Source organism: Myotis lucifugus, unplaced genomic scaffold (genome assembly GCF_000147115.1).
Source record: "Myotis lucifugus unplaced genomic scaffold, Myoluc2.0 scaffold_1, whole genome shotgun sequence".
NCBI classification, from domain to species: domain Eukaryota; kingdom Metazoa; phylum Chordata; class Mammalia; order Chiroptera; family Vespertilionidae; genus Myotis; species Myotis lucifugus.
In genome coordinates, this window is record NW_005871049.1 from 33,935,312 (window position 1) to 33,962,772 (window position 27,461).

General features: G+C 40.5%; 1 protein-coding gene across 1 annotated transcript in view; it reads left to right on the forward strand.

Annotated features, from left to right (window-relative positions):
• The window catches only part of GALNTL6 (polypeptide N-acetylgalactosaminyltransferase like 6), a 915,183-nt gene that overhangs the window by 855,491 nt on the left and 32,231 nt on the right, over positions 1-27,461 (forward strand). The gene's annotated exons all lie outside the window — the stretch shown is intronic.

The following is a 27,461-nucleotide window of genomic DNA, read 5'->3' on the forward strand; positions in this document are numbered from 1 at the left end:
TCAGTCCGCAGGCCAATGCTCTATCCACTGAGCCAAACCGGTTAGGGCAATGTTCAACATTTTTAGAAATTGCAAGGGGTGAGCATTCAGCCCTCAGCCCCTATAGCTCCACCTAAAAATTCTTGGCCACTGTTGACCCCCCAAGTGAATTTTTCATATACCGGAAAAATATTTTTATTTGAGGTTAGTGAGATGACCATGAGAGCTTGTAGAGAATGAACATGCCTGTCATGCTCCTGCATCGATAAGGGTGACCTGATGTCCGTGATAACATCCCTCACAGTCCCCCACGCTCAGCCTTGCTCCCGTCTGTATAAGCAAGGACAAGGTGACAGAAGGGCTTGGCTTTTTTCCTCCCCCGGCTGTGCTGTGCAGAATCGTGAGGAAATGCATTTCCCTTATACCCGGAACTGTGACATGCGCGGGAGCCCCGTTTGTTCCTTAAATAAGCACTAACCTTTCCACCTCCGAACACTTTAAATATCCATCTTTGGGCATAAAAGGGCTATTGTGCTGGTTCACTTCCATTCCATCCTGTGACAATAGCCTTTTCCCCATGGAATAGAGTGTGTAAAGCAAGAACTGAAATTGGATAAGGTGGATTTATCCCAGCAGCCTAATCTGCTTTTAGCAGAAGGTTATGGGGGAAGTGCAGGCTGGCCGTGATGCTTTCCGAAGACAGGAGTTGACTGTTGCACGTGAACCTTTTCAGCACCATCCTTGGTGGTTTGGTGGTGTGGGGAGGGCATGTCTGTCTGGTTAATGGCTGTGGCTTGGTAGAGCTCTGAAACAGGTGGCTGGGGCATCGTAGGAGAGGCCCCGGTATTGAGGAGTGTCCCAGCTCCTGTAGAAAATGTATTCAGCAAGTTACATGTGTGCTATTTGTTTTGCTGAGAGGGTCCAGAAAGATGTCATTCTTTACCTGTCAGATCCCCGGACATGAAGGAGTGGAGGCCATCTCCACATGCTCCATCTCCTAATTTTTTTATAATATATTTTTATTGATTTTAGAGAGGAAGGGAGAGATAGAAACACCAATGATGAGAGAGAATCATTGATTGGCTGCCTCCTGCACACCTCACACTGGGGATTGAGCCTGCAACCCCGGCATGTGTCCTGACACTCAACCACTGAGCCACACAGGCTGGGCTCTTAATGTCTTTTGTATGCGCACGTGGCCCTGATACTGGCTGCTTACATCAGTTAGTAATTTGGCCTAATCCTTTGCATCTTAAACATTTCATTAGAGTTTCCCTGGAACATTAGTAATATTAATCTGCCGGTATTCATTTTAGCTATTTATCGTGGGCTTAATTTACAACAGTGGAAATTGAAAGTACCCTCTAGAAAGAACTTTCTTAGGCTAATGCATCATAAGACATAGGAATTTGTTACCCAGTAAGCAGCTGAGTTCCTTCCTAGAGCTTTATGGTTAAAGTCACGCCTGTCATCTTTCTGTGATAATTTAAATGCAGTCCTGCCTTACTGACCAAGAAATACTCCTGAAGACTGCACAGTATTATTGTGTGATTTGCAGCTGCATTAAACTTTCATCAATCTTTGCTCCACCTGATAGAGAAACAAAAATGTTTATTCCTATCTGCTTACTACTTCAAACTGCATGCAATTGGCCACATTTTCCCACATTACATGACTAAACTATAACGGGTATTTCCGAAGCACTGTGCTTGGAAATAGATTCAAGCTTCCATTGAGGTTCTAGAAAAGACACAACTTCCCAGGAATAATCAAAATAAGACCCATCTTAGGGCCAAGTAGGCTATGCCAGAGTATTTTTACCCATTACTCTAACTGCCTCACACCTGTTACAAGGCTTGTGTGGCCGTAGGGACATTTGCATTCATCGTTCCTGGTCTAAACAATCAGACATTGAGAAGATCAGATTTTTTCTTTTAACAAGATGGCAAATTTCTTTCCTCAGTGCTTCAGAACAGCAAACAAAGAAAGGGTGTATTTGGGTTAAAGGAAAAAAGAAAATGGGGGTCTAGGTCAAGGACCATCGCGTTCAGTGGCATTTGTGTAGTGAAGGCATGCTGCAGAGCAAGACTGAAGAGTCAAGGTAGGGATTGGAGGGAGGCAGAAAGAAAGGAAATGAACAAGTGACAAGGGTTTTCACTGGTAAATCGTTTTGAAAAATATCTATTTTCTAAGCAAAATAGATCCCTAAGAGTGAATGTAATACATATGCCTTTAATGCAGGAGGTAAGTGAAGTGTTTGAAATGCAGCTTAATCTAAATGAAATAATGAAAAAGAAAGAATGTTTCCTAACTATACACTGGGTAATTACACCTTCTGTTTAATTGTGGACAAAAATTACTAAATGATCTCTGAAAAAATTTCTTTCACTTGTTTTTTTACTCTTGTGTTTTCTTTTCCCTTTGAGAGGGCTTTTAAAAATAATTGTTTTATTTTTTACAAAATCTACAGAAAAGTTGCAAAGATAGTGCAGAAAGTTCACATATACCCTTCACCTCACTTCTTCTAATGTTAACATCATATGTTTGTACATTGGAACTAGTAATTAACATTGGTAAAATATGATTACCTAAAGTACAGACTTTATTCGGATTTCACCAATGTTCAATGTTTTTACTAATGCCTATTTTCTATTCCAGGACCCAGTCTAGTATATGAGAGGGTTGTTTAATTTCCTATAAACTTTAATTGTTAGAATGGGCAAAGCTCCTAAATAAATGTCAATTGCTGTTTTAGTAAGAAAGTGAGAAAGGAAATGCAGGCTGCAGGGTTTTTTTAAAGCAGTTAGAGGAAAGAACCACAAATGTCCAACAAAGTAAACCTAAGAATTCTTTACGGGAGACCTGTGCCAAGAAGGGGGGAAGCTCGCTGTTTTGTGCACTTGTGCTTGGAACGATTTTCCACCTGCTTTTCTGTGCCAGCCTGATTCTGGGTAAACAGAGAAGTGCTTAGGCAATTTTTGGCTCTGGTAGTTGAAACCCAGTTTGTAAAGGATATGTTACAGACCTTAAACACCCTATAAACTGCTACTCATTTCCCTGACAAATTCAGTCGCATTGTTGCACTTGTCTTCTAACTTATCTCTCTGCTTTTGCCCTTTCCCCCTTCTGTTTATTCTCGACATAGTCCACTTAAAATGGAGATCAGGCCTCTCCTCCATTCAAAACCTTTCAGTAGCTACCATCTCTCTAAGGGTAAGAACCAAAGTCCTTATCTGTACCATAAATGATCTGACTCCTGTTGTGGCCCCTCCAACCTCTTCTCTTACGTTTCACCCCCAGCTTACTTTTCTCTAGGCACTCTGCCCTCACTATTCTTCCACCTGGCCAGGCACTATCCTGCCCCAGGGCCTTTGCACTTGCTATTCCTTCTACTTAGAATCCTCCAGCCTCAGAAATCTTACGTCTCCTTTCCTCACTTCCTTCAGGTTCTTACTCAAAAAATCATCTTCTTAGTAATGCCTTCTGTGGTCACCCTACGTATTATCTGCAACAATTCACAAACACATGGATTCTCATGCTTACACACATCCAATCCCCCCTCCCTGCTTTGTTTTCTCCTCAGCATCCATCACTATATAACAAGGTATCTAATGTGTGTGTGGGGGGGCGGGGGGTATAGTATTTCTCATCTATCTGCCCCACTAGAAAACACAGGGATTTTGTTGATTTTTGGAGTTACGACTGCTAGAAAAAGTGTTTGGCATGTAGGAGGTGCTCAATAAATATTTGTTGAATGAATAAATGAATGGAGAACCCTGGCTCCCTATTCACTTCTCTGCCCACACGCTTTCAAAGAGCAAGCACATTGAGCGCTCACTCGCTTTACCAACCCCTCCTTGGCTGCACGAAGTCCACCTCATGGGGAAGCTTGGCCGCCAGGAAGATAGTTTGTGTAATGCATTTTGGGTAATTCATTCTGATGGACTGTCAGATCTGTGGTCCACATGATAGTCAAACAAGATATGGAATGCTCTCTTCGAACATCCTAAGGAGAAAAAGAAGGAACACCCAAAGTGAGAATTTTTCTTACCTGGCAATTTCCAAACTCTGTCAGCTTCCTACTTAAAAGGCAAGAAGACATTAAAGCCATATCTGGTGGAGAAGTTCTCTCCAGAACTCATTCCATCCTCCGGTGCACAGAGGCAAAGGGTACAGTGGGGAGGATACGGGGCCCAGAGAGAATAAATAGGATTTGAGCTGTGTAATAAGTCCAACATCCCTTCGTGCTGTTCAGATAGAAGCAAAGTGCTTTTCCATGGCGCTGTGTTGGGTAGGGTAAGGACAGATTTAAAGTGGAAAACTCTTCTTAAATCATGCACATATGGAGTGTCTTTTTTTGTGTCACGATGCTAAATGAAAGAAACAGAATCTCCTATTTTTTTTCTCCTTCTTACCCCTTCCCTCCTTAGAATTCATGAATTTGCTAAAGTCATTTATAGTACTCCTTTATAGTCCAAAAAGAAGACTTCTGCAGAATCGCAAATATCATGTGTAAGAACGAATAAAAGTAGTAAGATAGGCAAACATGTCTCTTCCAACCAGCATCATAAATTCTTTTAAGAAGCGTCTGCTTACTGTCCTCAATGTGCCAATCTTGGCCCCTCCGCTTGTCATCTTGCGATTGTGCAAAACTTTTTTTAAAATCTTTATTTTAAAACCCCATCTCAATACCTAACTGCTTCAGCTGCTATTTAAATTCCTTCCTCAAGATTAATGCCACCCTGAATTATGGAACATTCACAGAGCTAGGCACCCGACATAATTCCTGGTCTCCTCCTCTGCTTTGGGCAGGTCTTGCCTTCTTCCCATTGCTTCCTTTCTCCAAATGTACTCACAGAACACAGGCTTTTCCAATTTCTCCCATCAGCTGACATGAAAGGAAGTGCCACACTAGGAGCTGCGTTATTTGAAAGACCATCTGAGGATGTGATGTTGTCTTTTTCAAACAAATGATGTGTAAGTGGTGCTGCTGTAAAGGCCAGAGCCTTCTGCACAAGGAGTGAGGTTCTCCCACATTCTCTCGGGAGAGTCATGGCCAGCTTCCCACCTTCCCCTGCAACCTAGTCTTACAACGAGGAAAGGTACAAAGTCAGATTGTCCTGCTACTCCCCCCGGCAACTCTGCAGAGACCTTCCTTGCCATTCAAGCCGGATCTTTAAATTAAGCAGTCATTCAGAGATGCTTTGCCATTCTCTGAGTGTATTAGAGCTGACTTGATCCGTCATTTATTTTCTCAGGCAGAAGCAATGCCCGAGGGCTATGCTAATTCATCTCTCTGGAGCTCAACAACGAGGTTGAGAAAAATGTAAAAACAAATAAAGAATCACATTGTCCTTTCAGATCTTACTCTGTGCTTTCTGAGTTGTCAACAATTGAGACAGTTGAAGACAAACTTAAGTATCTATGATAAACATAGTTTTAGTTCCATATTCTCAGCTGAGTAAATTGGACATCTTCCCTACAGTGGCCATTTGACCCAAGTCATGATGGAATCAGAGCTAACAGATTTATTTTTCTTCTCTTATATGCCAGACAAAACGCTCTGTCTTTTCCATTTACTTTGTTCTTTCTTAAAATATATGTATTCATATTGATATACATTCACACACATAAGTATATGCCTTTTGGGGTTCATATGACAGAAATATAACTATTTCTCTCTTTTCTGCATCGAGTGCTACTAGAGAGTGATCCAGTTCCTGAGTAGGGGTGGCTGGGAATTGAGAAAATGAAAGAAAGAGACAGACACAGAGATAGAAGGAAAAAGCTGGGACAGCTGTCCTCTGATGGAGAGACAGTGACCCAGAGCCGATTCAGCGCATTTATTTTATACAGCAAAATACCAGGAAGTTTAACTAAAGCCCAAGACAAAGGAGATTATGTGTATTCTTGTGACTTCTTTGTAATCATCACTTCTGAGTGGGCCTGGATAATCGTGTTTGTTCCTGGCGGTTGGCTAGATTAGATAATGAAACCCACCCTCTGGCGCCTGAACTGAAGGTCAGGCTGACAACACACCTGCCTCTGGCAAGGTATGTTTCCAGGGCATGGTTCTGGTGGTCACTGCTGGATTCAGATGACAATCAGCTCAGGGGCCTTTCCTAGGTGCTCTCTACAAGAAGTAAATTAAATTTTAACTGTATGTTAGCCTAATTATGAATTCATCTTAATGTTTACTTTTCACTGACAATTGATACCTTTCTACTTCCAAGAAAGCTACAAAATTAATAGAATTTGAGGATCCTTCAATTATCTCTGTGGCCTCAGAGAGATGGCATTGATGAAACAAATTCAGTAGAATTTTTCTGGTCATGGACATAAGAATAATGTCCACCTTACCCATTCTTTAACAAAGTGCCTGTAAGACTGCCCTCGGCTTGCCTTAAAAATCCAGTGACCACCCACAGGTGGGGAACAAGAATAAGCACAGCAAAAATAAATAAATAAATAAATAAATAAATAAATAAATAAATAAATAAGAAAGATTTTCGGGGTCCTGGAATAAAAGTTAGAAAATACTGGGAATCAGTTCTAAGTGAGCAAGACTGGTCCCAGTTTGCATTATTGGGCTTGGAATTTGGTTTTAATCACTCACAGGCAGGCAATAGTTAAATGCAAAAGCCAATGTTCCCCCTAAGTGTCCTTGTAATGTCCTAAGCTGCTCTGTTAGTGGGTCCTGACTGGCCCTGTTCCAAACTCTGGGAAGTATAGTGACTCAGCTGCTGAACAATAAGCAGTCCCTTACATTCACAGTAGATACGTTTTGGGCAACCTTAAGGTCATCCGTCAGAATTAGAGTTTGAGAGCAACTTGGAACTTAACTATCTCTGTTTGGGTTTGGGACATGCCAAATAAGCACGCCCATGTTCCCCTGCAGCCTCCACGGCTAAATTCTTCCTCTACAATTTATTTTCTTACAATTATATCTTCTTTTTTATCCATTCGGTTAGATTTCTTCCTATTAAATTTGAGATCTAGGAGATAACTTTGAACAGCTTAGATTTCCAGAATTCTGTTTTTGTCTAATCAACAACCCAGTGGTATTTGGCTAAGATCTTTCCCTTTTTATGGTGTCATGCATAGCTCTTTCTATTGAGCCTCCACTGCCCATTGTGATGCCTGTTAGTCAATTTCTAAATTAAGATGGCCTGTCCTTTAGGTCCATTACAAAGATTATCATAGCAAGATAATCTCGGGAGGAGCTTAACTTTCCAGACCAATCTCTAAAACAAGAAAGGCAGATTACTTTTCTGGTCTTGTTCTAGACCCAAGTCATCCAGAACCAATGATACACATTCATGCTTTTTGCCTATGCTTTCTTGTCTGAGTTGCATACAAGTTTGCAGCAGATAGTTTTGTTCCAGATTCTACCATTTAAATACTGCTGTTCTACTGGAAATAATACAAATCCATATGGTGTGATGCCAGAAATAAGGAGCTGCATTTTCCACAGTATCTTTGCTTGAAAATATACCGAGATTGAGATATCACTTCACACCTGTCAGAATGGCTGCCATCTGTAAACCAACAAAAACAAGTGTTGGTGAGGATATGGAGAAAACAGAACCCTAGTCACTGTTGGTGGGAATGCAGACTGGTGCAGCCACTATGGGAAACATACTATGGAGTTTCCTCAAAAAATTACAAATGGAACTGTCTTATGACCCAGAAATCCCACTTCTGGGAATTTATCAAAAGAAAAAAAAGCTGTGGTACGTTTACACAATGGAATACTAATCTGCTATAAAAAGCAAGAAAATTTCACCCTTTTTGATAGCTTAGAATAATCAGCAGTTCTCAACCTGTGGGTTGCAACCCCTTTGGTGGTCAAGCGACACTTTCACAGGGGTCGCCTAAGACCATCCTGCATATCAGATATTTACATTACGATTCATAACAGTAGCAACATTACAGTTATGAAGTAGCAACAAAAATAATTTTATGGTTGGGTCACAACATGGGGAACTGTATTTAAAGGGCCAGAAGGTTGAGAACCACTGGCTTAGATGGACCTGGAGAACATCATACTAAGTGAAATAAGCCAGTCAGAGAAAGACAAGTACCATATGATTTCACTCATAGGTGGAATTTAATGAACAAATTGAACTACCAAGCAAAAAAGAGACAGACTCATAGGTAGAGAGCAGGCAGACAACTCTGGTTGGGGGGAGGGTACTAGAGGGGTGGAAGGATTGAGTAAAAAAAGAAAAAAAAAGAGAACTCATGGACATGGTCAACAGTGTGGTGATTGTGGAGGGCAGGTGGGTGGGTGGAGACAGAAGAATGCATAGAGGAAATAAATGCTGATGGAAAAAATAAAATAATTAATTCAGATTGACCAATAAAGCAAATCTAACTCTGCTATATATGAGACTCACCTGAATTAAAATGACACAGAAACATTAAAGGAATAAATAATAAGCACAGATATACCAGGCAAATCCAAGTAATAAAGAAGCAGCGTTGAGATTTTAATATGAAACCAGGTAGAATGAGGTTTTGAAAAAAGCTTAAAAGATTTTTATAAAGGTCAAAAAATACCTTATAGTGACTAAAGACCGCAATCTCTAGAAAAACAACTTTCAAAGGTAGAAACTGCTGGAAATGCAAGGAGAAACTGACAGAAACACCCCAATAATAGGACAGCTTAGCATAGTTCTCTCCATGCAAGAAATAAAGGGTGGACCAAAATTAATGCAGCCGTGTATACTAACCTAAACCCTGTGATCAATAATGAAGATCTAATAGACCTATTTAACTCTGACAAAAATTTTTTTTTAGTTTACCTTTCTTTCAGGTACACAGATTTAAAAGTAGGTTAATGTTATAAAGAAAGAAAGTTTGCTGCATATATTAAAAGAGACCCAAATAGAAAATCAACAAAATAAGCACCCTATATTCTTACAATTGAATTGTAAATGTCAATGTAATTCAACTTTTTTCTAAAACTACTACCAATTTTCTAGCTGTGTCCACAGTAAAGGCCTAGAAACATTTTCAATCCCATCTCAGTGAGCACATCTGATGCTCAACTGTGGTGTCTCAATAGGATTCTCCACTAAATGGAACTAAGGCTCCTTGAAGAATGTGTGATTTCAGTTGTGGGAAAGATGTAGAAAATGAGCTGGGACATTTTGTTGCTCTAGAAAACAAGGAAAGAAAGGAAGCTGTCAGAGGCTGACGGAGATCGTGTCAAAAGGACCTGGAAAGAGGTTCCCACTTACCATAGATGGGACAAATCTCTCTCTCTCCCTCTTCCTCTCCCTCTCTCTCTAAAGGTTGGAACATTGGTTACTAATTTTCCAGAAGGCTTTCTCAATTTTCAAAATGAGAAAATGATCCAATTAATTTAAATGTACAATATAGAGATTCATAATGATGCTTTTAAAGCTCAAGAGGTAAAAGAAAGAATAAAAACCACTGTACACCATTGGCAGTTGCTAGGATACCAATTCACTTCTCTGAAAAATGGCATTTTAAAGGGAAACAAGTATTTTTCTTGGTTTTCTGTATAATATACATTTTAAGGTATCCACAGAGTCCTAGTGCTTGAAAGTTTTTAACAGAGATTCTGAGATAAGGAATTCAAAGAGAAAGAATTAGAAAAATCACTATTTTTCAACCCCTCGTGCACAACCCCTCGTGCACTAACTGCTCATCATTGGAAGGTAAAAGCATCAGATGAACTGGGAATGAAAAACAATAAAATTTTCAATCTGTACTGTCATCTGAACTCACTGATCAATTTTAGCATCATTAAAAATGAATCATACAGGCATTGTGATATGATGCAATGTGAAGGCATTTTAGACAAGCTGGAAAATTGAGACCCATCCTTGAAATATCTTTAAAAAAAAAAAGACAGAAAAAAAACCTAAATCTAAATTTAAGCCTTTAAATCTAACTTTAGTCTACAGGAAATTCAGGGAATAGAAGATAAAGTTAAACACCTCAAGCCAAATCTAGAATTTAAGAACCTAAGTACATGGCAGGGAGAGAAGAGGAGGAGGGGGGGCTACTCTAAATTATGAGATATTCACAAGGCTCTGTGGAGCTTAACAACCAAACACAATGAAATAGAACTTGTTTGGATCTTGAATAGAATACTAACTAAAAAGAAACATTTTTAGGCACATGCCGAGCTCAAAAGGTTCGCCATCACTGTATTAGATAATACTAAGTAGTTGTTGCTAATTTGTGGATATATGAGAAAATGTTCTCTTCCCCGTCCCCCCTCACCCCTCACCCCCACCCCCACCCCCACCCCTGCTACTCTCTCTCTCCCTCTCTATCTCTTTCTCCTGGAGAAGTTTACTAACTATTTAGGGATGAAATGACATGATGTGTGTGAATTGCTTTAAAATTCTCCAACAAAATAAAAAATAGGAGATTGGGAAGGAGAAGATAGATGAACAAAGTATGGCAAAATGTTGATGGTTTCAAAAACAGGTGTTTTGAGCATAGACATTTTCATAATAAATAGTTTTTTTTCAAATGCATTGCCTTAGAAGGTATGTGGGAACATGATAACAATAGGGAAAGAGAGAGCATAAATTGTGTGATGTTGTAGACATCAGAATTTTTACTTTACAATCACTATATTAAAACACATCTTAATGTTGAATGGCATAATGCCTCAAAAATATAATATTTTACTCAAATTTTTATATTTAGGATATTTATTAGCTCTATCCTAGAGCTGGTGTAGAATAAGCTAAGGAAAGACACTGTATAACATGTGAGCAGATGGCACTTCCCTTTCTCCCTAAATCTCTCTCTCTCCCCCTCCTCCTCTCCCTCCCTCTCTAAAGGTTGGAGCATTGGTTACTAATTGTCCAGAAGGCTTTCTTCTTTCTCACCAGAAAATAAAATTAGCTGTTTAAATCATACTATGATTAGTAACATTTATAGAATAGCTCAAGTTTTCAAAAGCTTACTATCATTGGTTTAATCTTCCAAATGTACATGAAACACATAGTCCAGCTATTCATAATTTAACTAGATAGCAATAGGATATTTAGAAATTAAAGAATGGGTAAGAATTGGCACTGTACCATGTTCACCAAAGGCTCTAGTCACCACTATGAAAATTACTGCCTATCAATCTGAGTTAATGATTAAGAGAGTCAAAATAATCAGTGCATTGTAGGGCAAAAAGAAATAATCCGTTTTAGAGGAAGTAAAGTAGCCAAAGGTCATAGAACTAAAAAGCCCTGAGAGCCCCAGCTGGTTTGGCTTAGTGGCACTGGTTCTCAACCTTCTGGCCCTTTAAATACAGTTCCTCATGTTGTGGCCCAACCATAAAATTATTTTTGTTGCTACTTCATAACTGTAATGTTGCTATTGTTATGAATCGTAATGTAAATATCTGATATGCAGGATGGCCTTAGGCGACCCCTGTGAAAGGGTCGTTTGCCAAAGGGGTCTCGACCCACAGGTTGAGAACCGCTGGACAGAGCGTCAGCCCACATACTGAAGGGACCCAGGTTTGGTTTCTGTCAAGGGCATGTACCTGGGTTGCAGGGTCGATCCCAGCCCTGGGCAACCAATCGATGTCTCTCACATATGGATGTTTCTCTCTGTCTGTCCACCTCCCTTCCACTTTCTCTAAATATCAATGGGAAAATATCCTCAGGTGAGGATTAACAAAAAAAAGAAAAAGAAAAACAACCCTAAGACACAAAAGTCACATAACTACTAATGTTAGGCAGGTCTCTGAAGCGGAGGTGCTCAAATGTAGGAGAGCATACCTGTGAGAATGGGCATACCTGCGAGAGTACTCAGCCATGATTGCTGGTTCCCCAGATACTTGTTCGCCTGTTGTCAGCCTGGTCCATGTGGAAAAGTTTAGCAGCATCAGCCTGAGGAAAAGGCTGGATGGATGAAACTGACCCTCCTCTTTGAAGATCCAGAAACTGGCTCTTTTCTGGCACTCACTTTTATCAGATCCCAAGAGACTGGCTCTCCCCAACCAAGAGGTACAGGGGGCTGAGAACAATACCAAAATGTCCAGTATTAATTGTCAGTGAAAAGTACAACTGTCACAAAGCTCGGAAATCCACTCGTGGCTAAAACCAGTACCTTTGGCCTCAGAGTGCTATGCATGCACCAAAGGTTCAAGGCAAATCTCTCTATTGATTTTGTATGATAAATCACCTCCAAGGGGAACAGAAGATCATGAAATGAATATCATTAGCACATTCTCTCCGTGTAAGCAGACTAGGTAGGAGTCAAAAAGTTGTTTGATGGACATGCAGTCAAAACAAAGATGAAGAGAATATTTAATGGCATCAGGGACGTCAGTGGTGGGTTTGGTTCGCCTTGACAAAACAACACTGAAAGTCTGCTGGCTGTGCCCTCCAGCTTCCGTTCCATCCTAAGAACAGCCCTGCCATTGAGATGGGGAATATGTGCAGTGCCGGTTAGCATTTGGGTGGTACTAGCAACAGTCATTTCTCAGTCACCTTGTCTGTCCTTCCATCACTGAATAACACCTTCTAATCAATACATTCTTTTTTCCCCCCTGCTAATCCATTGCATGAGTTGTTGTAGAGTTTTGCTGGCCATCCCTGTCTCCTTCACATGACCTTACTTAGCTATTATCTGACTTATCAAGTGCTCTTTTTGTTGTTATTAGTTCTCACCCCAGGATATTTTTTCCATTGATTTTTAGAGAAAGTGGGAGGGAGAGGGAGAGACAAAAAGAGAGGAACATCTGTGTGAGAAAGACACATTGATTGGTTGCCTCCTGCACATGCCCTGACCAGGGCTGGGGCTACATGCCCTTGACCGGGAATCGAACCTGTGACCCTCTAACCATCAAGCAAACCAGCTAGGGCTCAAGTGTTCATTTTTATCTATCTTTTTTTTTCATTGGGCACATATTAATGGGTCAAGCACTATGCTCATCACAGGGGATGAATGGTGTGCATGTCAGACACAGTTTTTGCTTTCATGTGGCTGCAGGACTAGTGATCGATAATGAGCTATAATTATGAATTGCTTTCATAATTTTGAGGTACAGACAACTCACTTGAAGGATACTGAGTAAATCCTAGAGTTTTGAAACCCTCTGCAATGTGCAGAATGACTTCTGATGAGATCACATCTTCACGACCATGTCATGGCAGGACAAAACAATTAGAACATGTTGTTTTTCAGTATTCCCAGGTACTAGCTTATGCACCCCCCAAATGCAAATCCACAATCACCCTCTTATATTAACAGATTACCTGATATAATTGCATGAAAATGAGTCCATAAAATGCCACATTGCAACAACTTCCAAATTAAAATAGGAGATAATTAACACAGTGTTAATTATCCTTTAGTTTTCCTCATTCATTTATTCTACAAACTTGAATTAAGCTCACGCCACCACATTTAAAGCACAATGTGCAGTGTTGTGGCAAATACAATGATAAATAGGAAAAGGTCATGTTCTCAGTTTCCCATAGGTCAGTACACATCCTCAGCCCTACCCAATTCCCTAGCACCTTTCTTTGTTCAAATTCCAGCTCCAACATTTACTGGTTTTGTTGGAATCATGATTTAATCTGTTTCCTCAGCAATAAAATAAGAATAACAGTCCCTACATTATAGAATCTGTTGTGGATCAACTCTAATGATTCAGATAAAACTCTTACCTCAATGCCAAACCGGTTTGGCTCAGTGGATAGAGCGTCGGCCTGTGGACTGAAAGGTCCCAGGTTCGATTCCGGTCAAGGGCATGTACCTTGGTTGGGGGCACATCCCCAGTAGGAGGTGTGCAGGAGGCAGCTGGTCGATGTTTCTGTCTCATCGATGTTTCTAACTCTCTATCCCTCTCCCTTCCTCTCTGTAAAAAATCAATAAAATATATATAAAACAAACAAACAAAAAAAAAAAACTCTTACCTCAATATCTAGCATATGGCGGGTAATCAACAAAAGTTACCTATCAGCACTGGCGGTGATGGTAGAACTAAAAGTGATGATGGTAATACCAGTAGTAATTTGTACATCCAAATTAATGGCCAGCAGTATGACTGGAGTTGTTGTTGTTCTTGTTGTTGTTTTAACAGTCTCTGACCATCTCACAGCTAAATTAATGCAAAAGTACCCAAAGATAATATATAGTTACTGATAATTAAAATTTAAGGGACCACATATCTCAAAGAGAAATTACATTTAATTCTCTTCCCTACCAAAATAAAATGAGTAAAAATTTTCTCCTGAAGAAAATTGTTTTTGTCTCCCCTCAAAGGTTCAATTTTCAAAAAAAAAAATATTTGGATAGAAGATGCAAACTAAATACAACAAATGAACTGAATATGAAAAAGAAATGTATTGCAGTAGTTTCAGACTCAATTGTGACATTCTAAATGAGCACATCATGGGCGGGGTGAAGAGTTCAAGTTCATATCTAGCCTACACCTACATTACATTGAGCAGAGGAATGGAAGAATCTCCCATTTTTCAAATACTCCTTCCTTCTCTCTCTTTCCAGCTCTTCCTCTCCAAATGAATTAGATAATTGCTTGCGGATTTAAAAGCAGATATTACCTCTTCCAGCATATTAGAGTATTCTCTGGTTTTAGAAACCCTTTGAGCTGCCCTGCTTGGTTGCAAAACATAGATAATACAGCTGGAAAGCTTGGCTGTGACTACTTGAGTTGTATACTAAAGAAAACAATGTTATTTAGTTTCTGAAGAAGATAGCATGGATTTAAAGGGAGTTAATCTCACATGAAGCAGGATTCAGGTGGGGAATGAAAATAAAATGTTTACCACTTACACCTGCCTGTATTTGGGCTTAACTTCCTCCTGGTACTCAGAGGTAAACCCAGTCAGTTGGGGGAATTTCCAGATAATTATCTCTCCTAAAACAATTATGCATCATCAATAGAGCATATAATGCTGTATATCTTTGTAACTCTTTTCCTTGTGTGTAAATTGGGGCTGAAAGATGCTGTTGGTGTGAGATACAACATGTTCTAAATACATTAAGAAAATTTTATTTTTTCAGAAGCCCTATTGTGACAAGTTTCTTCTAATACCTACCCCAAAGCAAAGGAATTAGGTCCTGCCTTGAATGTCTGGCTGCTCCCCTCAGAACCCACAGCTTGGCTGCTTCTCTTTCATGGATTTACAGAAAGCAAATGCAACTGCCCCAATTATCATCAAATAAGTACTGCATTTTTTAAAAAATTATGGTAAAATATGCATGACATAAAATTTGCCTTTTTAATCATTTTCAGTGTACAGTTTAATGGCATTAAGTACATTTCCATTGTTATGTAACTGTCACCAGAACTTTTTATCACCCCGAGTTGAAATGCTGTACCCATTAAGTAACTCCCCATTCTCCCTCCCCCAAGCCAGTAACCTCTATTCTATTTTCTGTTTCTATGAGTTTGACTATTTTAGGTACCTCATGCAAATAGAACCATATAATGTCTATACTATTGGGGCTGGCTTATTTTGCTTAGCATGTTTTTAAGGTTCACCCATGTTATAGCATGTATGAGAATTTCATGTGTTTTTAAGGCTGAATAATATTCCATTGTACACATACATGACATTTGTTTATCCATTCATCCATTAATAGACACTTGGGTTGTTTCCACATTTTGTATGCTGTGAATAACGTTGCTATGAGCATATGTGTACAATTAACTGTTCAAGTCTTTGCTGTCAAGTCTTTAGTATACATACCCAAAAGTAGAATTATCAGTGATATGGTAACTCTATGTTTAATCTTTTAGACACCACTGTACTGTTTTCAATAGCAGCTGCACATTTATATTCCCACCAGCAATGCGCAAGGGTTCCAATGTCTCCACATCCTCATCAAGACTTGTTTTCTGTTGTGTTTTATAATAATCCTAATGGATATAAAGGAGTATCTCAATGTGGTTTTGATTTGCATTTTCCTGATGATTAGTGATGGTGAGCATCATTCCTTGTTCTTATATGTCATTTGTATATCTTCTTTGGAGAAATGCCTATTTAAATCTTTGGCTCATTTTTTTTTAGATTGTTCACTTTTTTGTTATTGAGTTTTAGGATTTCTCTATATATTCTGAACATTAGCCCCTTATGAGATATGTTGGTTTATACACAGAAGTTGTTCATTTTGATGTTTATTTACACATAATTTTTTCTTTTGTTACCTGTGCTTTTTGTGTCATATCCAAGAATCATTGTCAAATCCAATGCTATAAGGTTTTTCTCCTGTTTTCTTCTAAAACATGTAGTTTTAGCTTTATATTCAGGTCTTTGATACATTTTGGGTTAAGTTTTACATGACATAAGATAAGAGTCTTTTGCATGTGGATATTCAGTTTTCTCAAAACCATTTGTTGAAAAGACTCCTTTCTTCCAGTGAATGATCTTGCCACCTTTGTGGAAAATGAAAATCATTTGACCTTATGTGGGAGGGTTTATTTATGGGCTCTCTATTCTATTCCATTGGTTATATCTGTCTTTATAACCAACTGTTTTGATTACTGTAGCATTTGATTACTGTAAACTTTAAAATCAGAAAGTTTGGGTCCTCCAACTTTATTCTTTTTCCCCCAACATTGTTTTGGCTATTCAAGATTTCTTGTTCCATATGAATTTAATTGATTTTTTTTTATTTTTGCAAAAAGGATTATTGAGATTTTCATAAGAATCTATAGATTGCTCTAGGTAGTATTAATATGTTAACAATATTGCCTTCCAATCTATGAACTTGGGATGCCTTTCCGTTTATTTATGTCTTCTTTAGTTTCTTTCAACATCCATAATATTTTAGCCAAATATTTCTACAGAGCACTCCCCTGTGCAAGCAGGTTCCAGCTATACAGCTCAGCAAGCTCCCCAGGGTCCCCCAAGTCCTTTCTCTTCTCTCCCCAGGGCTTGATTTCCATGGAGCATCTCACCCTAGAAAGCAAGGAGGGACATTAGAGGCCAGCACTCTGTGCCTGAAGCTCTATTTGGCTCTGTTATCCCGGCCTCAGCCTCTTTATTTGTCTGTGTGAGTCAGTTTCATAGTAGTTTCTCTAGAACTGAGACTGATACGAAACTGGATCCTGCCCTCTCAGCAAGTGGCCAGTTAGCACATGGTACCACTGTCCCCCTTACTGAGAGTAAGCCAAGAGGAGGCTTTAAAGTCTAGCTATCAACTGTGAGGGTTTCACAGGCTCCTAAGGCCCTAACATAAGAGTTGGGCTACCCGGTCTACCACTGACTTACTATAACCTATCTACTGGTATACTTTGTGTAGCAGATTGAATGATGACTGGCAAAAAAAAAAAAAAAAAAAATCCTAATTCCCAGAGCCTGTGAATGTTCTTTTGTTGATGGAATTAAGAACCCTCAAGATGGGATCATCCTGGACTATCTAGGTGGATCCTACATCCTATGACAAGTGTCCTCATAAGAGACATTCAGAGAAGACACATATAAAGAAGAGGAGAAGGCCATGTGACGAAGGGAGAGATTGGAGTGAGGAGCCACAAGCTTAGGAAGCTGGAAGAAGCAAAGAACGAAATCTCCCCTAGAGCCTTTAAAGGGAGCACAGCCCAGTCAACACCTTGATTTTGGACTTCTGGCCTCAAAAATGTGAGAGAATACATTTCATTTTCTTTAAACCACTAGGTTTGTGGTAATTTGTTACAGCTTTACAGGAAAGTAGTATACCTGGGTTTCTTTGTTGCAAAATCTATATATAGAAAAGCTTAAGTGACCGAATGACGGGTCGACTGGTCACTATGACGCACACTGACCACCAGGGGGCAGACACTCAACACAGGAGCTGCCCCCTGGTGGTCAGTGCACTCCCACAGTGGGAGCACTGCGCAGCTGACCAATGGGCTCCAGACTCAGAGCTCACAGCTGGTAAGCGCCTCTGTTCAAGTCTCTCTCAATTGGGACTGACTGGGCGGGAGCCATTGCAGGTGCAGCGGGGCGAGATGAGTGGGAGCGGCAGGCAGAAGCAACAGGCAGCATTGGACTGCAGGTTTTGGCCCAATCCCCACAGGGCACGCCAAGGTACCCCACCAGTGCATGAATCCGTGCACCAGGCCTCTAGTAAGAATATAACAGCACCAACCTCATAGAGTTGTTGCGATGATTAAATGAACTAATTTATGGAAAGCACAGAGCAGAGGGCCTAACACAGCAAGCTCTCCATTCAGTGTTGACTATTCTTATTTACTGCTGTGGAAGCCCTGATTTGCATTACAAATGGATGGAGGAGGCAACATTTTAACTAAATCATACAAGAAGCAGAGGTTCAAGAGAATAATTGTTTTTGAATGAGACACCTCTCATTTTTTTACAGTGAAAACTGCATCATTTTTTTTCTCAACCAATGCCCACGGATATAGGGAAAGTATTTCAAAGAACACATTCTAAACTCCTGTGGGTCTATGTGTTGGAGTTGGTGGAGAAAAAGCTATGTATGTAATTAACACATTAAACCATCTTTATGGGCCACCAGTTATATAAAGCAAAAATACTTTGCATCTGTATATATGAACATTTTTCTGGATAGTTCATAGTTTTCATCAGATTTTCAAAGACTGTCTGAAACTCAAAGGAAGTTAAAAATCACTTAGAGAAAATGATACTGACAATCTTGAATGAAAATATTAAGACCAGGTTCAAAATATAAACCAGGCAAGGAACACATTCAGCTGGGGGGCCCTCTGTGGCTCAAAAAGTATTTGATGGAGCTTTGCCCATGACCTAATTCCAGCAATAAAAGGAGATGAGTCAGGATTTGGGTGAGGGATTTGGGAGATGATGTAAGCAAGTGGCTTTGAGACTTGAGCAATCTCCTGAAGAGGCCTGGTATGTGTAAGGTAACAGAACGTGGATATTAAGCACACCCAATAGAAAGGCCTAGCAATAAATTCTTTTAAAATCATTTGGAAAATTCAATGCTGGTGAAGTTTCTTTGTAAAACCCTAAGACGAATGGCAAGAATAATAATAAATAGCTGTCATTGTGACCCCTCTCATTCATCACCAGAGAAACTAACGTGAAAAATAGTGAACATTTTTTCTTTATTTAAAAGGTAATTACTGAGTAAGTACTGCATATTACAGGCTTGTGTCAACCAAAAATTTATATGTTGAAGCTCTAACCCTTCAACAGTGTAACTATATTTTGACACTAGAGGCCCAGTGCACAAAAATTTGTGCACTCAAGGGGGGTCGCTCAGCCCGGCCAATGCCCTCTTGCAGTCTGGGACCCCTTGGAGGATGTCCACCTGCTGGCTTAGGCCTGCTCCCTGGGGGATCGGGCCCAAGCTGGCAGTCAGACATCCCTCTGGCAGCCCGGCAGCCCTCGGGGGATGTCCACTTACCAGCGGGAGCAGACCTAAGCTGCAGTAGGATATCCTTAGTGCTGCTGAGGAGGCGGGAGAGGCTCCCACCACTACCGCTGTGCCGGCAGCCATCAGCCTGGCTTGTGGCTGAGCAGAGCTCCCCCTGTGGGAGTGCACTGACCACCAAGGGACAGCTCCTGCATTGAGCATCTGCCCCCTGATGGTCAGTGTGTGTCATAGTGACCAGTCATTCCCAGTATTTCTGCTGTTAGGGTCAATTTGCATATTACCCTTTTATTATATAGGATAGAGGCCTGGTGCATGGGTGGGGGCCAGCTGGTTTGCCTTGAAGGGTGTCCCAGATCAGGGTGGGGGATCCCCACTGGGGTGCCTGGCCAGTCTGGGAGAGGGGCTGAGGACCGTTTTCAGGCTGGCCAAGCCCCCTGGCGACGGAAGCTCCCAGCCTCTCCTTTTTTTCTTTAATTTTTTTTATTCTGGGATTTATTTACCTTCTATAATTGAAACTTTGTAGCCTTGAGTGGAGCTCAGAGCTGGCCAGGGCGGGTGGGAAGCTTGGCTTCCTCCATTGCCAGGGGCAACCCAAGCCTCCTGCTCACTCCAGCTCCATGGCCACAGCCAGCTGAAAGCAGGTATCTGGGGTTTATTTATCTTCTATAATTGAAACTTTGTTGCCTTGAGTGGAGTGCAGAGCCGGCCGTGGCAGGCAGGAAGCTTGGCTTCCTCCATCACTGGGGCAACCAAGCTTCCTGCTTGCTCCAGCTCCGTGGCTGCCGGCCGCCATCTTGGTTGGGTTAATTTGCATATAGTTGCTCTGATTGCTGGTGGGTGTGGCTTAAGGTGTAGTGAAGGTACGGTCAATTTGCATGTTTGTCTTTTATTAGTGTAGATGAGGCCTTTAAGGAGGTAACTAAGGTTGAATGGGCTCATAAAGTTTGGTCCTAATCCAAAAGGACTAAAGTCCTCATACTAAAAGAGACAACAGGTGCATTCATACACAGAGAAAATGCCATGTGAGGATGCAGTGACAAGGCTGCTATCTTCAAGCCAAGAAGAGAGACCTCAGAGAAAACCAAACCTGTTGACACCTTGATCTTGGACTTCTAGCCTCCAGAACTGAGAAGTAAATTTCTGTTGTTTAAGCCACCCAACCTATGGAATTTTGCTATGGCAGCCCTAGTGGATGTGTACATTATACACCACCATCTATGCCAGGTGCTGGAGGTACAGAAATAATTAAATCATGGCTTCTCCCCTGAGAAAGCCTCACTGGCTTGAAGTAACACTCCAGGACCCTGCCAGAAACAGAACCCAACCCTTGGTCTCCCCAAGTTACCTAAGTAACTTTGAACTAGGTTGTCAAGTAATTTGAACTTGCCTGGATGGCTGTCTAGTTTGTATACATACACAGAGTCACTCCACCAGAACTAGACTAATGTTGACTTACCTAAGACCTCTTTTGTCCTGCTTTATTTTGTTTTGTTTTTTTATTCTGTTCTGCTCCATTTTCAGGGAGACATCAAGTCTCACTCTTTCCCAGAGGGGGGAAAAAATCATCCTTGGCTTTTGGCAACTGCCATTTATTTCACAATCTCATCAAAGCCAACCAGTTCATTCTCAGAACTATTCACCCATTGAGTCTGGCATGATTACCTACAGTCACAGTTAAGAACTTTGCGAGGAGGCAATTATGTAAAATGCTTGGATTAGAAGAAGGTGTGAGATGATTGTTCAGAAAGCCAACCAGAGCATTCAAGCATTTTGAGATTATTACACTAACTTTTGCATAAATTGGTGCTCCAGGGTGGAATTTGTATTGTCACTGGTTTGAAAGCAGTGCATTTACTTTTTCATAGGAAATAATCTGTTATCACCATTGGTTTTGCATGAATTTCCCTTGTTACAGGACACAGCCTTCTCTTGAATCACCATGCTTCCTCTCAGAGTCAAGCCACCATGGGCAACCTCCCTGTCCCCTCAGTCTTGGACCTCAGTGACTTGATTGTCACTTCCTCATCCTTTGGCTTTCCCACAGCCATTACCAAAGTCCCCTGAGCATTAAAGTGACTTACTTCTAACCCTGCTTCAGCCTTTCTATCTCGATCACACTGCAACCTAATTTTAGGTTAGGATCACTTCTCTCAACGCAAGGGTTCAGAGCCTTCTTTAATTTCCTTATATTCTTTTGAGCTCAGTAAAGCAGTTGATGCAGATTTATCGTTTGTCTTGTACTTGTCTTGTGAATTAATTATCAGCATTACTTAAATTTACAATTAAAAACTCAGACCCTGAATTATCTTACTTGAAAAGAAGAACAATTTGCTGACCTTCCTTAGAGGAATAGCTATTAAACTCAAGAATAAGTTCAAGAGATTCTACTTCTCTGGAAAACTTTAAAAGCCTACAAATTATCATGTATCTCAATGATTTTGTTGCAATCCTGCCCAAGGTCAAAGAGTCACATCCTTCTCAGAATCAACCCTATCATTTGATTGTCCTGTGAATTAAAAAGCAAGGTCCTGGGACTCAGAGACATGGATACAAATCCTTGCGCTGTCTTTTGGTTTTATGATCTTGGACAAACCATCTACTTTCCAGAGCCCCAGTTGCAAATGTGAATGAATACACAGTCTGGCTGTGGCACAAATTAAAAAGTAAAATAATGGTTGTGAAAGCACCCAGTTTAGTATGAAGTAGGTACTCTAATTTCTTTTCCTTCTATCAGAGAACAGTTGCTCACCTAACCCCAATAAGAAGTGGCTTATTTTCCCTGTATCTGCTTGTGAAAATCAAATGTTTTTGCAAATAACCCTTCACTTAAAAGGTCTATTCTGAGACAGGAACATATGGCTCACAAACTATACTCACAATGCTTAACTCAAGTAGCTGGATATAATTTTAGAAGAAGACTAGAGTGGAATGCATATCAATATGAAGGCCCTGTGGTACTATTTCTGCCATGAGCTTTTTTTTTTTTTTCATAATGTAAGCCAGGCTTCTGGAATGCAATTCCCAGAGCAAGAGAGAGGTGCCAAAGCAATCACATTTATGGTAAATCCAGAAGAGAAAGATCTCTGTGGGTATCATTTCAAGGAAAAGTCTCTGTCAACAGTCATTGGGCACCAATGGAATGGAGCAATTAGAGATGGAATGGACCTGTTCAAGCAAACATGGCATGGTGGCCATGAGGCAGAATCTTAAAAAGTGAAACATCCTGTAAGGATAATGAAAGCCTTGTCAGTGCTTTGTATTTATATACCGTTTTTAATTTCTAAAAGCAGTTGAAAAAAATGTTAAGTCTCAAATGAGTTAGGCCAGGACTTATCTATAACTAGAGGCACGAAATTCATGCATGGGTAGGGTCCCCAGGCATGGCCGGTGATCAGGGCCATTCGGAGCCTTCCAGCTGCCAGCCGAGGCCTCCCTTCCCCTGGCTGCCAGCTGCCAGGCGGGGCCTTCCTTCATTCCGCATCGCCCCCTGGTGGTCAGCTCACATCATAGCGAGTGATCGAACTCGCGGTCTCCCTGTCAAAATCCTGAGGGGACACTTTGCATATTAGCCTTTTATTATATAGGATTCTCTCCTCAAGTCTCCCCATCCCGAAAATGTTGGTTCTTTTTTCATTCTACTTGTCCCCTGTATTTGTCTTTCCCATCACTATCAAGCTTCTAGAAAGAGAAGCTTCCATTTGTGTATTCTAACGCTCACCTCCCAGTTGTCCTCAGTCCACTGAGCCTCTGTCTTCTGCCTTCATTCACCACACCGCAGACATTGTCCTTGAAAAGGCCACTGGTAACTTCCTAGCTGCCAGCTCCTCCAACTTGACCACTCTTTGGAATTTGACACTGTTGACCCCTCACACACTATCTGAACCTCTTCTCTCCAGCTTCTTTCTCATTCCCCTCTTACTTTCCCTTTCTTTTTCCTAGCTCCTTTCTTTGCCCACTCCCCAAAGAAAGCATTCCTCAGGATTCCAATCAATCTTCCTCATACTCTTTGCTTGTGTGATATCACATCTTTCTCTGACTTCGGTTATTACTCAGATGTGGTCACATCAATCGGAGTCTTGTCAGGAGATAGAAATCACATCAGAGAAATTTTAATGTAAAGAAAATTGTTAACTAAGAAAAGGATTTTTAAAAAGACTCTGAAGAGTACAGAGGCAACCACTTCAGAAAGCAGGAACCATCATTAGGGATGAGAGAATGTGAGCAAGACAGAAGCTCAGAAACTTAAAGGGCTTTCCCTCCCTTCTCCCACCAAGGTGAGGTTCAGGCCTCATTTCATACTGTGTGATACATTGTTAAGGCAGCCTAGCAAACAAATATATGCACGTGCAAAAGAATGAGGTTGGAACTTTACCTTATAACATCTACAAATTTTAATTCAAAAAGGTTCAAAGACCTAAACATTATAAAATTCTTAGGATAAAACATAGGGAAAATCTTCATGGCATTGGATTTTGTAATGGTTTCTTAAATATGGCACCAAAAACAGGCAACAAAAGGAAAAAAAACATAAATTGAACTTGATTAAAATAAAAATTTTTGTGTTTCAAGACACTGTAAAACAGAATGGAAAAGCAACCTACAAAATAGGAGAAAATATTTGCAACTATATATCTGATAAGGGATTAATACCAGAATATATGAAGAACTCCTACAATTCAACAACAACACAAAACAAACACCCAAATTCAAAATATGAGCAAAGAATTTGAAAAAAATTTTTCCCATAGAAGACATACAAATACCCAGTAAACACATGAAAAGATATTCAATGCCATTAGTCATTAGAGAACTGTAAATCAAAACTATAACGAGATACCAATTCACACCCCCTCGCATGGTTATTATAAAAAAAAACAGAAAACAAGTGTTAGCAAGGATGAGAAGAAATTGGAACCAATGTACATTGCTGGTCAGTATATAAAATGGTGCATATAGCCTCTATGGAAACACTAAGCAGTTCCTCAAAAGATAAACATAGAATTACCATTTCACCCAGCAATTTCACGCCTAGGCATTTGACCAAAAGAACTGAAAACAAGTTGTATGCCAATGTTTTCAATATCGTTATTCACAATAGCCAAAAAGAGGAAACAACTCAAGTGACCATCAATGGATGAATGGAAAACCAAATGTGACTGATAGATGGAAATAGAGATAGATACAGAGGTATACATAGAGATACAAATATTACATACAATAAAATTATTATTCAGCCTGAAAAAGGAACAAAGTTCTGATAGATACTATAATATGGATAGACCTTAAAACATTACATTAAGTGAAAAAAGAATGGCACACAAGGTGGACAAACATATCTGGGTACACTTATCTAGATACCTAAAATAAGCAAATTCATAGAGCCGGTAGATTAGAGGTTACTGGGAGTGAGGTAAGTGGGGAAGTTATTGCTTTCTGGTTATAGAGTTGCTGTTTTGGGTGATTAAAACATCCTGAAAATAGATAGTGGTGGTGGTTATACAGAATTTTGAATGTACTCAATGTGATTGAATTTTACACTTAAAAATGGTTATAATGGCAAAATTCACATTATATATATTTTATTGTAGTTTATTTAAAAGCCCACGAGGTAATGTTGAAGGTGTGTGAGACTGGAAAGGAGAGGAAAGGAGTGGGACATTTAGGATTGAGGGCAAGCATCAATAGAGTTCGCTAGTGGATCGGGGGAGAATATGGATGTACCAGCTGACATCGAAGTTGCCCGACTGAGATCTTGAGTAGCTGCTTATGAGATTATCAAGATTAACAGGTGATCCAGACTGATAAAAAGATCTGGAGTTACAGGCCACAGCTTGTTCAGTTGTGGTCTCTCAGTATGTGAAGGTCTTTATGGGACATTTCATAGTTTAATAGAAATGTGATCTATGACATTACTCCATTTACCAATATAATTGCTTCAGCTGAAAAAATGAGCAAACAAACAAATAAGTAATAGCTAACATTTGCTGACCACCTACAGTGTACCATATAGGGTGCAAGCACTTTGTATACATCAGTTTAATCTTCACAACCACCCTTCAAGGCATGATTGTCCTCATTATAAACCCTATGCTGGGCCATTCCAAGTTGAGCCATTCCCTAACAAATGTCTTGCACTGTCCAGTCTCCATATGTAGGTACATTTCGGACCCCTAATGCTGCCATGTCGTTCTGTCATTTCACTCTCTAGACTCAATTCTACTCGTCCTCCAGAGCCCCTTCCAAAGTCATCAGTTCTACAAAGTGTTCCAAGCTGACTCACTCAGAACTGATCATTTCATCTTCAGTTCTCACCTAGCACTTAGCACTTCGTAAGCTAAGAAAATGCCTCCCGAGTGGTGTCCCCCCACTAGGACTCCGGGCTCCTTAAGAGCTGAAGCGCTTTTTCCTTGTCTTTGAAGCTCCATCCGTCCATCTCAAAGTGCCTTTTGTTCAGGAGCACTCCTTAAGTGTGGACTTCTTATCAATGGACAAACTGAGCTTTGAAAGGGAGTGCATGGCTCAGATTACAGGGAAACTCACTGGAGCCTGGTCCCCACTCAGTTCTCTCTCCCTGCTACACTCACATCTTTCTGTCTAGCTCTGCACATCGATGCGCATTCGGAAATCAACTTCAGTCCATAGAAGGGAAGCATCTTGGTTCCTTTTGCAGCATTAAAAATTCATGGCCAGAAATATTAGGAGCCTCAAACCTTCCTTCCCCTCTCGAATATCCTCTCTGAACCAAAGCTTACACAAGAGACCAATTCTTTCTTTTTCACTGTCTACCCAGTACCTAGCATAGTGCCTAGGACATAGCAAATACATAATAAATATTTGTTGAATGTATCATGAACCCACTACTTCTGAGTTAAAAGACCCCAAGGGTTCAGCCAGTGTGGCTCAGTGGTTGAGCAACAACCCAATGAACAAGGAGGTTGTGGTTCGATTCCCAGTAGGGAGCTTGCAGGAGGCAGCCCCTCGATGATTCTCTCTCATCATTGATGCTTCTAACTCTCTCCCTCTCCCTTCATCTCTCCAAAATCAATAAAGACTTTTTTAAAAGACCCCAAGGCTATTGGGAAATTAGCAAACAATGCTCTCTCATTTGTTAAACAGAGGCTTATCTTTCTAACAACGAATTGAATTACCTATCACCTACTAGCTACCTTGACATTTATATCACACTAGTGGCCAATGCACAAAATTTCTGCAAGAGTAGGCCTTCCTTCCCCTGGCTGCTGGCACCGGCTTCCCTCTGGCACCCGGGACCCGGGCTTCCCTCCGGCCCTGGCTTTGTCCGGAAGGACACCCAGAATCATGTCTGGAATCACATCTGGTCTAATTAGCATATTACGGTTTTATTATTATAGATAGCCCTTCTCTTGTACCTCTTTCAGAAAACCTCCTGTGTTGGGGAGAAAAAAAAACAACCAAAAAAAAAAAATAACCACAGTGTTTAAGCTGAGCCTGACTTCTCTTGCATACCTAAGAAATCCTTTGCCCTCTGCCAGGCCTTCTCCTAATCCTCACCAAAGGAGATTATCTCTGTAATCCTGCCACACATCCTGACTCCTTTTCCCCCCATTTGTCTCCCACTTCCCTCCCATTCCTAGTGAAGCACTACCTTACTTCCCAATCATGTTCAGTCTCTCTCAAGAGAGACACAGTTTTAATGATGCCAAGTCCTGATCAAAGAAATAAAGGCTGAAAAGGATCTATCCTGTCACAGATCCAGTCAGCTCTGTGTCCTGGACGTGTGTGTGTGTGTGTGCGTGTGCGTGCGTGTGTGTGTGTGTGTGTGTGTGTGTGTCTGTGAACTGTTCTCCCTTCAGCCACAGATAGCAAACCTGCATTGAAAAAGTACACATCGTTTCTAAATGTTCTGGTCTACATCTTTTTAACACTTTATTCAGGTGAGTAAACATGTATTAGAATCAGTTCTATTGGAATTTTTTCCACCTGTTTATTATGATGGAGTTGAATTTGTGAGCAAGAGGAGAGGATGTCAATGTGTGCTGAAGAGTTGGAAAGAAAAAGAAAAGGGAGAGAAGCAAACGAGGAGTGCCTGATATTCATTCATCTGGTGGCCAAGACTGGAGCCTGCGTTGAACGCTCAGCATTTCCTCTCTGGCACCACTGGGTTCTGGAATTCA